Raw genomic sequence first — 13858 nt, 5'->3', positions numbered from 1 at the left:
GAGGCATGTCAGGGCCCTGTGGCTCACCTCGTAGACCACAGGGAAAACACAGAATTTAACGAGTCTCCTTGAAGTCAGACTTTTGTCTCAGAATTTATAAGATAGGGGCATCTCGGTGGTTCAGGTGGTTAAGCGTCCAACTCTTGATTTCCACTCAGGTCAAGACATCGTTTCTAAGATAGAGCCCCAAGTCGGGCTGTGTGCTGAGAGCATGGAGCCTGCTTGGGATTCTCTCTCCTTCCCTCACTGCCCCTCCCAGGCTTGTGCGTGCATGTGCGTGCTCTCTCTCTCTCAAAATAAATAAACATGAAAAAAATTACCAGAAAATAATAATTTATGAGATGGGATGACCAAAGGCAAAATGGATATCCTGGATATACAGAGCCATTAGAGCCAGACTAACAGGAGGGGCTTACGACAGGCACACCCTAGGAATTATCCAACATTTGCTGGCCCCACAGCAGTCTTCTAATGCTGAAGATCTTAAACCCAAGTGGACCCCCAAACCTTCTCCGCTCTCTTCTTTCAAGCTGATGGTCTTCATGCTGCTGCTTTCACCTTTGGAGAGGTCTCTCTGCCCAAGAGCTCTTATGCATGGGAAGCAAATGACCCAGATTAACAAAACTGATACAGCTAAATGGCCACATGGGACCGAGAAGGAGAAAAGACAGCTCTCCTCAGAAGGAGATACCAGAAGCCATTTAGGAATCATAATGGACCGTGTGGATTTAACATCATTCAAGTTTCAGCACTTCAGAACCTGGAGCAAAGTCACTTCTCTGGGCTTCAGTTTCCTCCCCTTTAAAATGGGGACAGATCTCTCCTGCAGGTTATTGTGGGGGGTTAAAAAATTGTGGAAGGGGGGCGCCTGGGTGGCGCAGTCGGTTAAGCGTCCGACTTCAGCCAGGTCACGATCTCACGGTCCGTGAGTTCGAGCCCCGCGTCAGGCTCTGGGCTGATGGCTCGGAGCCTGGAGCCTGTTTCCGATTCTGTGTCTCCCTCTCTCTCTGCCCCTCCCCCGTTCATGCTCTGTCTCTGTCTGTCCCATAAATAAATGAAAACGTTGAAAAAAAAAATTTATAAAAAAAATTGTGGAAGGTACTTAGCACAGGGTCTGTGGCATAATGCTCATCCTCAAATGGCATCCAGCTGGGTCAGATCTCCGACAGCCTGTCTCTGCTTATTCCCTTTCCTACCTGACACAGTGTCTGATCTTGAATATTGAGTATTTTGCGACTCTGAGGCTGGCCTGACATTATATCCTTCCATGCCGATCCTTCTGCTTTGAACATCCACTATCTGCAGTGTGGCTGGTTCATTCATCTTATAATTAAATCCTTAGATGAAGTGCTACCTCCTCCAGGAAGTCTTCCCTGTTACCAACCCTCCAGTCTTCCTGGAGTGGCTTCTTCACTTGATTATAGCTATTAACCCTGCATCACTGGGCGTGCTGAGTTTTAGAGCTCTCTCTATATTTTATTTCCCTTGAAATGTATGAAGAACACGTTTGCAGCGGAATAAATGGAACAGAGAGGTGAAAAGAGCAAATTCAAATGTACAGACGATACACCAAGGAGATGTTTCCCACAGGAATAGTTTCCATATTGATTTGAACATGCTGTCTTCTTACAGGCTTGCTCGGTGAATTTGGGCACAGTATTTTTCCTTCTCGGTACCCATTTCTTTTTCTCTAGTAAAGATTGAATTGGATTACTGTATAATAATGCCTGTAGTTCTGAATCTATGTTTCTTTGAAACAATCCTGTAGTAAGAAAAAAAGTAAATATTTTCTTAAGAAATTAAAAAAAAAAAAAAAATGCCAGGGTGCCTGGGTGGCTCAGTCGGGTAAGCGTCTGATTCTTGGTTTCGGCTCAAGTCATGCTCTCACGGTTCCTGGGATCAAGCCCTGCTTGCACTGGGCTCTGTGCTGTCTGGTGGCATGGTACCTGCTTGGGATATTCCTCTCTCTCCCTCTCTTTCTGACCCTCTCCTGCTCCTCACTCTCTTTATCAAAATAAATACATAAACAAAAAAAAAAAAGAAAGAAAGAAAGAAAGAAAGAAAGAAAGAAAGAAAGAAAGAAAGAAAGAAAAAAAAATGCCTGGCATTTTAATAAAAAACAATTGCACGCTCACTGAAACTAAGTCCTGTGTAGATCACACCCATGTGTGCACTTGCCTCTAGCTGACAGTTTTCCAGAGCGTCTCTTCCGTCAGACTCGCCAGCCTGCTGTCTCCACCTCTCAGGCACCTGAGTGGGTCAGTGCAGGTGTCCCGCGGGTGCACTCAGCGGCAGCAGTGACTTGGCTATCTCGCCTTCACTCCTCTGCCATCAGAGAAATGCTTTCTATTCGCAGAGGTCAGCAAAGCACTTTACATTCCAGAGAAAAGAGCAAATTAAAATTCAGCATGTTAGTTTCTTTCAACGTAGAAGAAATCTCTGACTTTGAAGTGTATGCCTAGACACCATAAAAATGCTTAGTCTGATGTATTTTGTATCCGTCCATAGCAGCATATTCAACGATGCCTCATGACAAAACCACCTCGTATCCCTACCAACCCAAGACGACAAACGCTGTTTGCATGAGCCATGAAGCCTTCCGTTCCATTTATGCTTTATCTACACGGAGGCATCAGTCCATCTGATTGTGACTGGTAGCAGAATACCTTCTCATTGCTTGTTTTCTTAAATTCATTTTCTCAGAGTTTTTTCAAACAATAAATATTTTAACCTATTGCATTAGCATCGTTTCTTAAACACTTTTCTTGGGTATAAAAGCAGAATGGTTGAAATCAGAAAGACCTGAATGAGAATTCAGACGGACAGCAGTGTGCTGGGTTTCCCTGGACACACGGTTAACAATGCTAAGCCATGGTTTGCTGATCTACGGGATGGAGAAAATAACGCATAAATCACAGGGCATTTATGGACACTGATGTGCTTGCTACCATATGTGACAAAATCCAGTGTGTTGCCAACACATAGTAAATGCTTGATATATACATTGTTTTCTTCCTTTGTTTGAGAAAGTTAAGATTATTTTTTTCTTTTTGCTAGCATAGATAATGCTGCAGATAATGCCTTAGATACACGCATACAAACTATCCACCTACAAATATGTGCATGGCAAATTGTGCATATGATTTTTTCTAATTTTTCCAAGTACATGTATTACATGTAACTATACGCATTTCTCGATCAATGGATACATACATTTTAGGACAGGAGTTGTCTGATTAATCCCTGTGCACATCAAGCCAGTGGTCCCCCACTGTAGGCAAGTTTGCCCCCAGGGGACATGTGGTAACATCATCAGACATTTTTGGCCACCATAATCAGAGGGGGAGGGTAAGAGGGGCATCTAGTGGGTGGAGCATATGGATAATGTTAAATATCCCACAATGCATAGGACAGCCATGCATAACAGAGAAATTCTCGCTCAAAATTCCAATAATGCTGAGGATGAGAAACTCTGCCCTACGTTGATCACAGTACTTGGCATATCATATATGGCTAATAAATATTTGCTGACTCTATTGGGAAGTCTCACTTCCCCATTGAAAGAAAAACGTTGGGTGCATGAATTCATAGTGCTTACTTCCTGTAGTATGCTCATTTTCATATTAAAAGGAAAGAACAAAGAATGCCAAAAATTATTACTATGTCGAGGGGATTTATTCTAAAAACATGGTTTTTTTTGTTTTTGTTTTTGTTTTAAATAAAATACAGTTTCTCTGGGTGACTGCGTTCCTCAGTCAGTTAAGCATCTGACTTCAGCTCAGGTCATGATCTCCCTGTTCATGAGTTCGAGTCCTGCGTCGGGCTCTGTGCCGACAGTGTGGAGCCTGCTTGAGATTCTCTCTCTCTACTCCTTTCTCTGTGCTTTTCCTCCATTTGTGTTTTTTCTCTCTCTCAAAATAAATAAATAAAACTTAAAAAAAAAAAATAAAGTCCAGTTTCTCCAACTAGCACTTTGTCCTCATGGAGGCATTTTTTTTTCCCTCAGATCCATAATAGATTACCATCCACTGTTGCCCACTTTATCAAAAACCATAATGCAGTTAAAATTAATAAAAAAAGAATGATCTCCATTAGAAATGTTGCCAGCTACCTGTCAGATCAATGAGTATCTAGATAGCCTGAACAAAATGACATTCTCAGATCAAAAGCCCACTAAAGCTGAAGTATCCTTCAGATTAAGTTACTTGCAACCCAGGAGGAACATGTTAACCCATGTTGTTCCACAAAAATCATTATAATTAAAGAAAGCCAGGAAGAATCAAGAGCCTTTAGGGAGCTCTATCAGGTTACAAACTTAAGAGCTCAACATGCTTGATGAAGTAAAATGTGTTTACAAAAAACAGCTGTACTCGCCAAAGGACCGTGAGCAATAAAATGAAGGAAGCATCTATCTTGCGGGAGTGCATGAGATTAAGACCTAAATTTAAATCCTGGATTTGAAAACTGTTCTACCTCATTGAAAGTATCAATTCTTTACCATCATCGTTACTCTTGTCATACTGTTGTGACTTCTTTTCTTTAAATTTTATTTTAGAGAGAGTGAGTGGGTGCACGTGGGGCAGAAGGGCAGAGGGAGAGACAGAATCGCAAGCTGAGCCTGGAGGCTGACACAGGGCTTAATCCCACGACCCCCGAATTCAACAGTATAAACTCTTTGCTACGCTCCTCAAAGCTAGTAAGGAGAGTAAGTGGGTGTGGTGTTAAGTTTCCTGATGTGACACCCTTTTATTTATACCCCTACTGGAGGAAGAACGGTGGTTAAGCAATGATAACAAATTCAGAAACTGCCTAAAAACCTTTCATGGGGGTCTGATATTAGCGCCTGTGATTTTACCCAGATTTCCTCACATTATGAGCAATTAATTAATCGAGTGTAGAAAGAGTTCATAGGCAGGTTTGCATAATGGGGATAGTCAGAATTTTGGTGCTCGTGGAAAAAGTATGCAAGATGTAGAGCATCATCAAAGACAGGGTTTGGGGGTAGGAAGCTTTGGTTTACAGGCTCGGAGAAGCTCTGTAGGCTGCTGTTCCCTTGGCCATTTGGGGCCAAATGGCAAAACAAACCTGAACTGATAGAACTTTAAGATAATGACTTCACTCTATTAGCGGAAGCAGTCATATAGAAAGGATAATATTATCTTTTTATTTACTTACAGTATCGATTGGTCTATTACTAGGTTCCAGTATTTGCTAGCTGGTAGAGATAACGATGAAACAATTCAGATAAGATCCTTGCTCTCGTTAGGCTTCCATTCAAGCCAGAGTGACCTAAAACAGACCAGCAATAAACACCATAACTTATGATAGTGGTAAGTGCAATCTGGAGAAGAAAACTCGGTGAGAGCGAGGGAGGGAATGAAACCGGAAAAAACACTTCCATTAGGGTCAACCAGAAAGGTCTCTAGGTGGAAGTGAGGATTCCATTACGTTAGGTGTGTTTTCTCTGATGCCTGGACTAGAGTAGGACGTAATACAGGAAATTCATTCTTAACACTTGCTTTGATATCGTAAGTCTTCAGGAAACTTACCCTCACCTTTGCAAGATGAGACTAACCATCTGAAATAACAAGGACCAGGAAATTCAGGCGGCAGTGACCTGTACCATCCCCCAGCTCTACTGAGTGTAATTCGCTGGAGAAGAATGGGAAAAGAGTTCATATTTGAGAACATGGAGCAGTCTAGGTTTGAGTCTAGCAGGCTCCTTGGGGGCGGGAGAGCCACGGGCTGTGAGAAGTGAGATGATTCATTTTCAGAAATATCACATAAAAGCTGTGTGGGCCAGTTTACAACCTATTGGAAATATGTACAATTTCCCTGCCCCCACCCCCACAGAATGGAGTCCGCAACACTTAAGACACTTCACTTACCGCTCCGTCTTCCCCTCTCCATTTCACAGGCTTATTTTTCCCGGGCTTTGCAGTAAGCATGCGCCAAAGACCTGAAGTCTCTGTGACGCCTCAAGGAACGGCTTCTCGGCCTTATATGGGCATAGGCGACTTCCGGGTAGGGCAGTAACCTCTGTAGTTCGCAGCCAATGAGGAATCAGGGGAGGGACTTCACACTAGGCGATAAACTGCCTGCTGTAACTACCCCCAGGGTGCCTGTCCACCAGACACCTGCTCTTGCAAGAACCTTGATTAAAGCCTCGCTTCACTCTGCGCCGAGTCTCCGTCCCTCCTTTGATTGGGTCAGGGGGTTTATTTCTCACGGGGCAACTTACCCTAATTCTGAGTTTCCGCTTCCCTTTTTGTAGAAATGATTGATAATATATTTCAAAATAGTTGTTTTGATTATGTAAAGAATTAATGCATATGGAAATCTTAGAACAAAGCAGGAGCTAAATAGCCATCCGTTTCCTTTCCTCCCCTGTCATATATGGTGGGATTGACTCATCAAGGTGACATATGAAGATCCTGAACTCACCTCCTGCCAGGAACACGTGGAATCTACAGCTACATGTGGAACACCTTCTAATGAAAACAAACAAACAAACAAACAAACAAACACAAAAACACAAACCTAAAAACTAGCGGAGGGACTCCACCTCCGGCAAAGAGAAAAACAAAACACGAGCAGGCCTGTAAGAGCGGCTGAGCACAATGTTGTCCTAAGCCTCACCCCTGCGGGCAACCCACAATCTGGAGGGAACTCAGAAGCCAGAAGGAGGTTCTCCGCGGAGCAGGGGTGAAGAATTCGATGTCCCACAGCGACACCCCAACTTTTATGCCGAAACCACCCGGCAGCAGCTCAGGGCACTTCGCACCACCCGCCCCCCCCCCCCCCCCCCGCGCCCAGGACGGCACGTTGACGCTTCGGTGGCCTCCCTCCAGCAGGGGGCGCCCCAACGGGCTCTGCCTCCTCCGTGGGACGCCGGCGTCGCAGGAAGGGAGCGTTTATCGCGGTCACCGGGCCAACTCTGGGTGCCGCTCGGACCGGGCAGGGCAGGGCAGGGCACACCCTCAGCTCCTGGGAGCTGCTGGAACTAGAAGAGGCTGCTTGGCCAACCCCAGAGGCCTGCAGACAAGCGGGAGCTGGGGCGGGCTTGAAAGTCAGGTTCACCTCCTCCAGGAGCCACTGCTTCCCGCCACGAGAGGGGCTGTTTGTTCTGCTGGCCCGAGCTAGGCAGAGACTGGAGCGCAGGGAAGAGACCGGGGAATATGTGCCAAGCGACACGTCACGGAAGGAAGGACCTTGCCCACGGTGACACAGCTGCTTACTGGGTGAGCGCAAACACATTTTATTCCCCATGTTATGCTCTTTCCCGGACTCTGTTTTGCTACTTTCTGTGATGTAATGAATCTAATTGGTACAGGGCACAAGGCTTTAAAGGAGCCGAGAGTGATCCCAGGATTCTTTGCGGGGGGAGTGGCCTTGAGCCTCAAGGAGGACTGTGCTAGTTCTCAAAGTGTGTTCCTAGGAGCTGCAGCATGATTACGCCTTGGGAACCTGTTAAAAATGCAAATTCTTGGGTCCTGCCCCAGAACTACTGATTCAGAAATTCTGGGGCGGGCCGGACAATCTGTGCTTTAGCAAACTCCCTGGGATTGTGAGAGACATCAAGTTTGCAAACCACTGTATCAAGTGATTAGGGAAACAAAGCGTGTCCCCTGGAGAAAGAAGCGAAGAGCCATTTGCAATGTGCTATTTAAGAATGAAACTGTCACCATAAAGGATGTTTTGCGAATGGGAAAATGCATATAGATGCATGATAGATGCCTGATATTCATCGTGCCTATGTCACTTTATGTTTGCTTTCTACCTATCTCTCATTTTACTTTTATTTCCTTTGCTACTCACTGCCCACAAAAGCGGTTTGGCAATATTCTAGCTGTTAATTGTTTTAATTTACTATCACTTCACCTAACTGCAGAAAAAAAATTTTTCTTTTCTGTAGAATAATGTAGTGAATGTTGATGCAATGCCCTCAGACTTTGACCAGAGCTATTGTATGACCTTGAGTGAAATTATCCAAGGTCTGAAGTATCCTTTGTGGGTGGGGCCTTAATCCTAACCAGGCTGTCCTCAATCACCATTCTTACTGATTCTTTGTAAACTCTAAAATACTATTCAAATGTTCATCATTGCCTGTAAGAGAATCTGACGTGTGCTCAGATAATCTCAGGTGGCTTCTTGCATTACAATGATTTTATATTTTACTTGCTCATCACATATGTGCCATTTTGGATAAATTTGGTAGAGAGCATACCCTGCAGGTTTAGCATCACAGGTCAGTGAGAGAAAGAATCGAGTCAGCCTCAGGTGGTGGGCATGTCGATAATCAAATCCCCCATTTGCTGAGTTCCATGTGTGGATGTCGTTGCTGTGGATTTACAGACCTTACGTGGACTCCTCACAGTTCTATTTTTTAGTCTGGCATTATTCCGCATACAGTTGAAGAAGTTGAAGCTTGATTTTAGGGAAAAATGAAATGTCCAAAACTAGGAAAATTGTGATTGAAACCCAATTCTGGTTGATTAAAAAGTTCTTGCTTTTCTGCTCTCTGGAGCCACAACCATGAAAACAGTTTGGTTTCCGTTTGTCAAACCCTTCTTGTGCACTTACCGTGCATGGTGATGCTTTGTAGAGGATGGGGACACTTGCATGTTTCCAGCCAGCTTCCCCGGCCACCCCCCCCCCACCTCCCCAGCCAGTTTCAACTCCAATGTCGTCTTAGAAGCCTTAGCTTAACCATTCTGCATCTGTTTTCTCATCTATCAAATAAAGTGAATAATATTATATATTATATAGAGTTGGGGTAAAGATAAAAATGTATTTCAATATAGTTAGTAGAATAATAGGTGATTTTTTTAAGGTTTTGTGGTTTCCCAATGTTCTGTAATGAATATGTATTACACAAATATTGGTAAGTAAATTTATTTTCTTTTTTAAAAAAATAGTTATTTATTTTGAGAGAGAGAGCACATGCGCACAAGTGGGGGAGGGGCAGAGAGAGAAGGTGAGAGAGATTCTCAAGCAGACTGACAGCGCTGAGCCCAACACAGTGCTTGAACCCATGAACCTGGAGGTCATGATCTGAGCTGAAACCAAGAGTCAGACACTCAACCCACTGAATCACCCAGGCGCTCCGGTAAATTTACTTTCTAAAGAGAAGCATTTTCAGGGTGCCTAGGTGGCTCAGTGGATTAAGCGTCTGGCTTCGACTCAGGTCATGATCTCATGGTTAGTGAGTTCGAGCCCCACGTCAGGCTCTGTGCTGACAGCTCAGAACCTGGAGCCTGCTTCGGATTCTGGGTCTGTCTCTCTCTCTCTGCCCCCTCTTCTGCTCGTGCTCTGTCTCTCAAAAATAAATAAACATTCAAAAAAAAAAATGAAGAGAGACATTTCTACCAGTGTTCTGCAAAGTATATTCAATATCTCTTCTTCTTAAAAAAAATCCTATTTGTGTCTCCCCTCAAGTTGTGTATTGCTGCTCTATATCAGATTAAACAGAGGTGTGCAACAGCTGAGGATGGGTAAGGGGACCATCTCTGAAGTCTTAATTAAAATGTTAAAGGGCAAAAAGAAAGGCATGCAGCAAAAAAGACCTTCTCTTCCAAGTTTGGAATCCAAGTCCTTGGGTAGATTTCCTTGGCAAGTTTTTACAAAGCTGATTTGAGATCTTACAAAGATAGCTCCATTGTCAATCCCTGTAGAAATAGGCTATATCTGCCAACATCTATTCATATGCAAATCCAGCCCTTCCTTCAAACTCCAGCATAAATGCCATTAAGTTGGCCCTGGGTCTTTCCACCCAGGAACTCTATATATCTTCTCTGCATTCGGTGGGTTCTTTATCTGTCTCCTAGGACACAAGCCTACAGAAGTGTAGGCAAGGAGGAGAGGGTTATTCTTACACTGTTAAAAAGGAAGTGTGGAGAAAAAAGAAGAAAATCCCTATAGTCTCTACTAGCTGCTAATATTTTGTTTTTATTATTTATTAGGTTCACTGTTTTTTTTTTCAGTGTTTATTTGGTGTGTATTCTTGTTTTCCTAATTCAAGTCACCTTGTAAAATTATACCAGCAATATGTAAAACCATCAAATTTTACATTGGAGAGTGACATTATAATATCAGAAAAATGTCAGGTGACTAAATTCTTCAGGATACATCGTTTTCTAACATGTAGCATAGGTTGTCATTGATTGTTACTTACTGTACCGGATTGCAGACTGGATGAGGCCGTAAGTTGTGCATTTCCCCCAGGGTCTCCCCATAGTAGATATTCAACAAATAGTTGTGTACTGAATGGCTTTCATTTTTATTGCATTTTGGAATCCATGAAATACTTTGTGCCATTTGACAATGACAACTCTTTAGGAAAGGGTAGACCTTTTTACTTATTTCATGGGTAATTTAACTTTTGGGAGTGAGAAGTCAAACGGACTTGACCATCCATCCTGAGCTTTCGTGTCAGAGCTGGTGTTCTTTCCAACAAGACAAGTGGCCTTAAATTGAAACAAAATGAATGGATTTCAAGGGGTCTTTTAACTTGGATTCACACTCTTTATAGGATGGCCAAGCAACTCTTCCTGGTGATATTCATGATATGAATGCCCTGAGAAATTTCAGGTATTTCTAATGAATTGGTCTTAAAATCCTCCAAGCACATAGAGTGCCCAAATCATTATCTTGATGAATGGGCCCTAAACTTTTAAAAAATGAAGCTGTGATGACAAATATGAAATCTTTTAAACAAAATCAAATTCAGGAGTTCAATTTAAATCTTGGCAAAGTTTCAGGCACATTAAAAGAAAATTAAATGAGTTTTAAGAAGGAGAGCACTCATATTTTACCCTTATTATTAAACAACTCTTAAAACCTCTACCTTTTTGTTTCCCCACCTCAGAGAAAAAAGACCCCTTTCGCAGCAACCGTCTGACCTCAGACATATTAATTAAAATAAATGGAAGAACAAGAAGTTTTTATTTTAAAAGCGTTTTCATTAGTGAAGGAAGTGTGTTGCCAACAGTAAGCAATTAGATCAAGTTATGGCTGTGTTTTTTTTTTTTTTTATTTTATTTTCATTTTTGTACATGTATAGAATCTTATTTTCAAAGGGAAGTTAAAGGAGTCACAGTATCTACTATTTTTAAGCACCTACTATGTGACAGGCATAGTTCTCGGCTTTTTAATACATTGTCACTATAGTCTTTCAAGGCAGCTGTTAGTATCTCTGTTATATTGCTGGGACCATAATCCCTGAGATGTAAGAATTCTTGTCCTAGTTATTTGCTTATTACCTGATCAAATGAAGTCTTTGGCTTTTTTTAATGATTTGTTTTTGAGAGAGAGAGAGAGAGAGAGTGTGCAAGCAAGAGAGAGATAGAGAGGGAGACACAGAATCCGAAACAGGCTCCAGGCTCTGAGCTGTCAGCACAGAGCCCAACTCAGGGCTTGAACCCATGAACCGTGAGATCATGACCTGAGCCGAAGCCGGACGCTCAACCAACTGAGCCACTCAGGAGCACCGCAGTCCTTGACTTTAAAATATCTGTTTTCCGCATACTACCCACCTAGCAGTAAAATCCGTTAAGTTGCTGTGCTTAAAAATGTAAAATTTCTACTGGAGTACATATGTGTATTTTCACACATAGTTAATATTTTGCATTGTCTTCTGTCAAGGAAAATTGATACTCTAGAAAGAAATGCCATGGTTTTCCCTAAGCTTTCTGTACATCTTTCAAACAGATGTATTGATCCCAGGAGCATGTGCTGCTTGTCTGAGAAGAATAAATGACCTTCCATGTGTTAGGTGCTCAGTGTGAGGAAGGTTGTGCTAAGGATTTTGTACTCATGATTTCACGTGATCCTCAGAAAAATCACTGAGACACAGTGTTTTGAGACCTCAGTATATAAAATATATACTGAGGCTTATCATTTAAGGCTTATATATAATATAAGGCTTATATATAATATATAATATAATATCATCTAAGGCTTTTATATAATGAGGCTTATCATTTAAGAGTATCGCCCATTTCCCTTAAACGGAGTTGTTTTGTAAGTCATACCAACTTTGAGCTCTGGGTTACGGAAGCCGTGCGGCTGATTTTTTTGTTTCCCCAAAGTAGAGAAGTCGTGCTGGGGGTGGGGGTAGGGGGAGCGGGGAGGACGAGGGTGAGTACTTACAGGCCGCGTCTAAGATTCCAGAACTTTTGAGAAAGACCACCTTGATGGGTGAATCTGTAAATACCACATTTCTCAGACTGTGTTTCTTTTTTTTATGGCAGGTGAAAATTTCACGTTAAAAGGAGTTAAGTTTTGTGAAGTTAGCTATCATTCAATCGCTGACTAACGAGAACAGGCTGAATTTATGGACGGGAGCGCCTGTGAAATTTTTGCAAAAGGGAAAATTCATTGGAATGCTATGTATCTGACAGACTATATTAGATGAGGCAAAATGCTGTTTAGTTAGCCATTTAGCCAAATGTTAACATTATTTATGCCGTAAGATTTCCTTGACACCAATCCTCTTTGAGTCACACAGAGCTGAGTACTGGGAATGAGCCTACCCTTTTCACTACCAGTAGCCGCTCATAGCAATCCTGGGAGAAAGGGAGGTCCGCCCTTAACCTTCTCTATGCTGCCAGCGTGAACACCGTGGCCTTGAGGCCTTAAAGGTTGTTTTCGGGTCAGAAGCTAATAAGCGGCAAAGATAGTGCTTCAGGAATTCGATTCTACAGGATTTCCCTTCCCAGGTTAACTTAGACTTTTTAGTTTGCGAAGTAACACGCAGATGTGATAATTTCACAAAAGAGTGTGGATAGAGAGAAGCTGATACACAGCTCTGGTTGTTACTGGGAATGTGGTCGGTGACAGTGGACCCCGGCAAGGCTTATTCCGAGGCCAAAGGTAATGGGCACTTGGGTAATAGGTTCTTCCACACCTATATTCATTTCAGGAAAACTTGACTGTAAACATGGACCAGTTATGGGGGACAACGATCATTGTTCATTCAGAAACATTCAATAAAACGTTGCTTTCTGCAGCCAGCTTCCCAGTAGCTTTTTCAAATCTATATATATTTTTAAGTTTATTTACTTGTTTTGAGAGAGAGAGAGAGAGAGAGAGCGAGCACATAAGCAGGGGAGGGGCAGAGAGAGGGAGAGACAGAATCCCAAGCAGGGGCTCCAACTGACGAACTGTGAGATCATGACCTGGGCCGAGATGGAGCATCAGACGCTTAAACGACTGTGCCACCCAGGCACCCCTCAAATCTATTTTTAAGTGACTTGGTTTGTTGTTTCCCTCCATTCCTCAGCTGAGCAAGGATGACTTCCCAGTCACCGTGCTAAGTGCCAGTTCTGCAGTGTCACAAGACAAATTTTCATTTTTTTTCAAGAATTATTTTTAAGTGTATTCGTTTATTTTGAGAGAGAGAGAGAGAGCGCGCGCGCACGCAAGTGGGGGAGGGGCAGAGAGGGAGAAGGAGAATCCCAAGCAGGCTCTGCAGAGCCTGACACAGGGCTCGAACCCACGAACCACGAGTTCAGGACCTCAGCCGAAATCAAGAGTCGGATGCTTAACCAACTGAGCCACCCAGGCGCCCCAAGACAAAGTTTCTTTACTCATCAAACAAATATGTGAAAGAAGAAAGACATTCCACTGATAAAGAAAATAATAATAATGATAATTACAAAATGAATCACTTTATTGAAACAGTTACCAGAGAATTTTAGGCCTTTGTGAAGAGGTGACATTTTAGGTGACATCTGAATGAGTCTCAGAGTAAAAATAAAGAGCATGTGGGATGGGAGTGAGCAGCCTAGATAAATGGCTTGAGGTGAAAAATGGCCTTTAGTATAGCCACAGCAGCTGAAACCGGGAGAGGAAAGCA

General features: G+C 42.8%; 1 long non-coding RNA gene across 1 annotated transcript in view; it reads left to right on the top strand.

The window, feature by feature from the left end:
* Positions 1 to 6912: 6912 nt before the first annotated feature.
* Positions 6913 to 13858, top strand: part of LOC147582242 (uncharacterized) — a 611785-nt gene continuing 604839 nt past the window's right edge. The window contains exon 1 of the long non-coding RNA XR_015248680.1: positions 6913 to 7241. This is a non-coding gene — a long non-coding RNA (uncharacterized LOC147582242). The remainder of the gene's footprint in view (positions 7242 to 13858) is intronic.

This window comes from Puma concolor, chromosome A3, assembly GCF_028749965.1.
Source record: "Puma concolor isolate L17-30 chromosome A3, mPumCon1.1.hap2, whole genome shotgun sequence".
Lineage (NCBI taxonomy): Eukaryota > Metazoa > Chordata > Mammalia > Carnivora > Felidae > Puma > Puma concolor.
The sequence above is the reverse complement of the archived record's forward strand: the minus strand, read 5'-3'. Positions and strand labels throughout refer to the sequence as shown.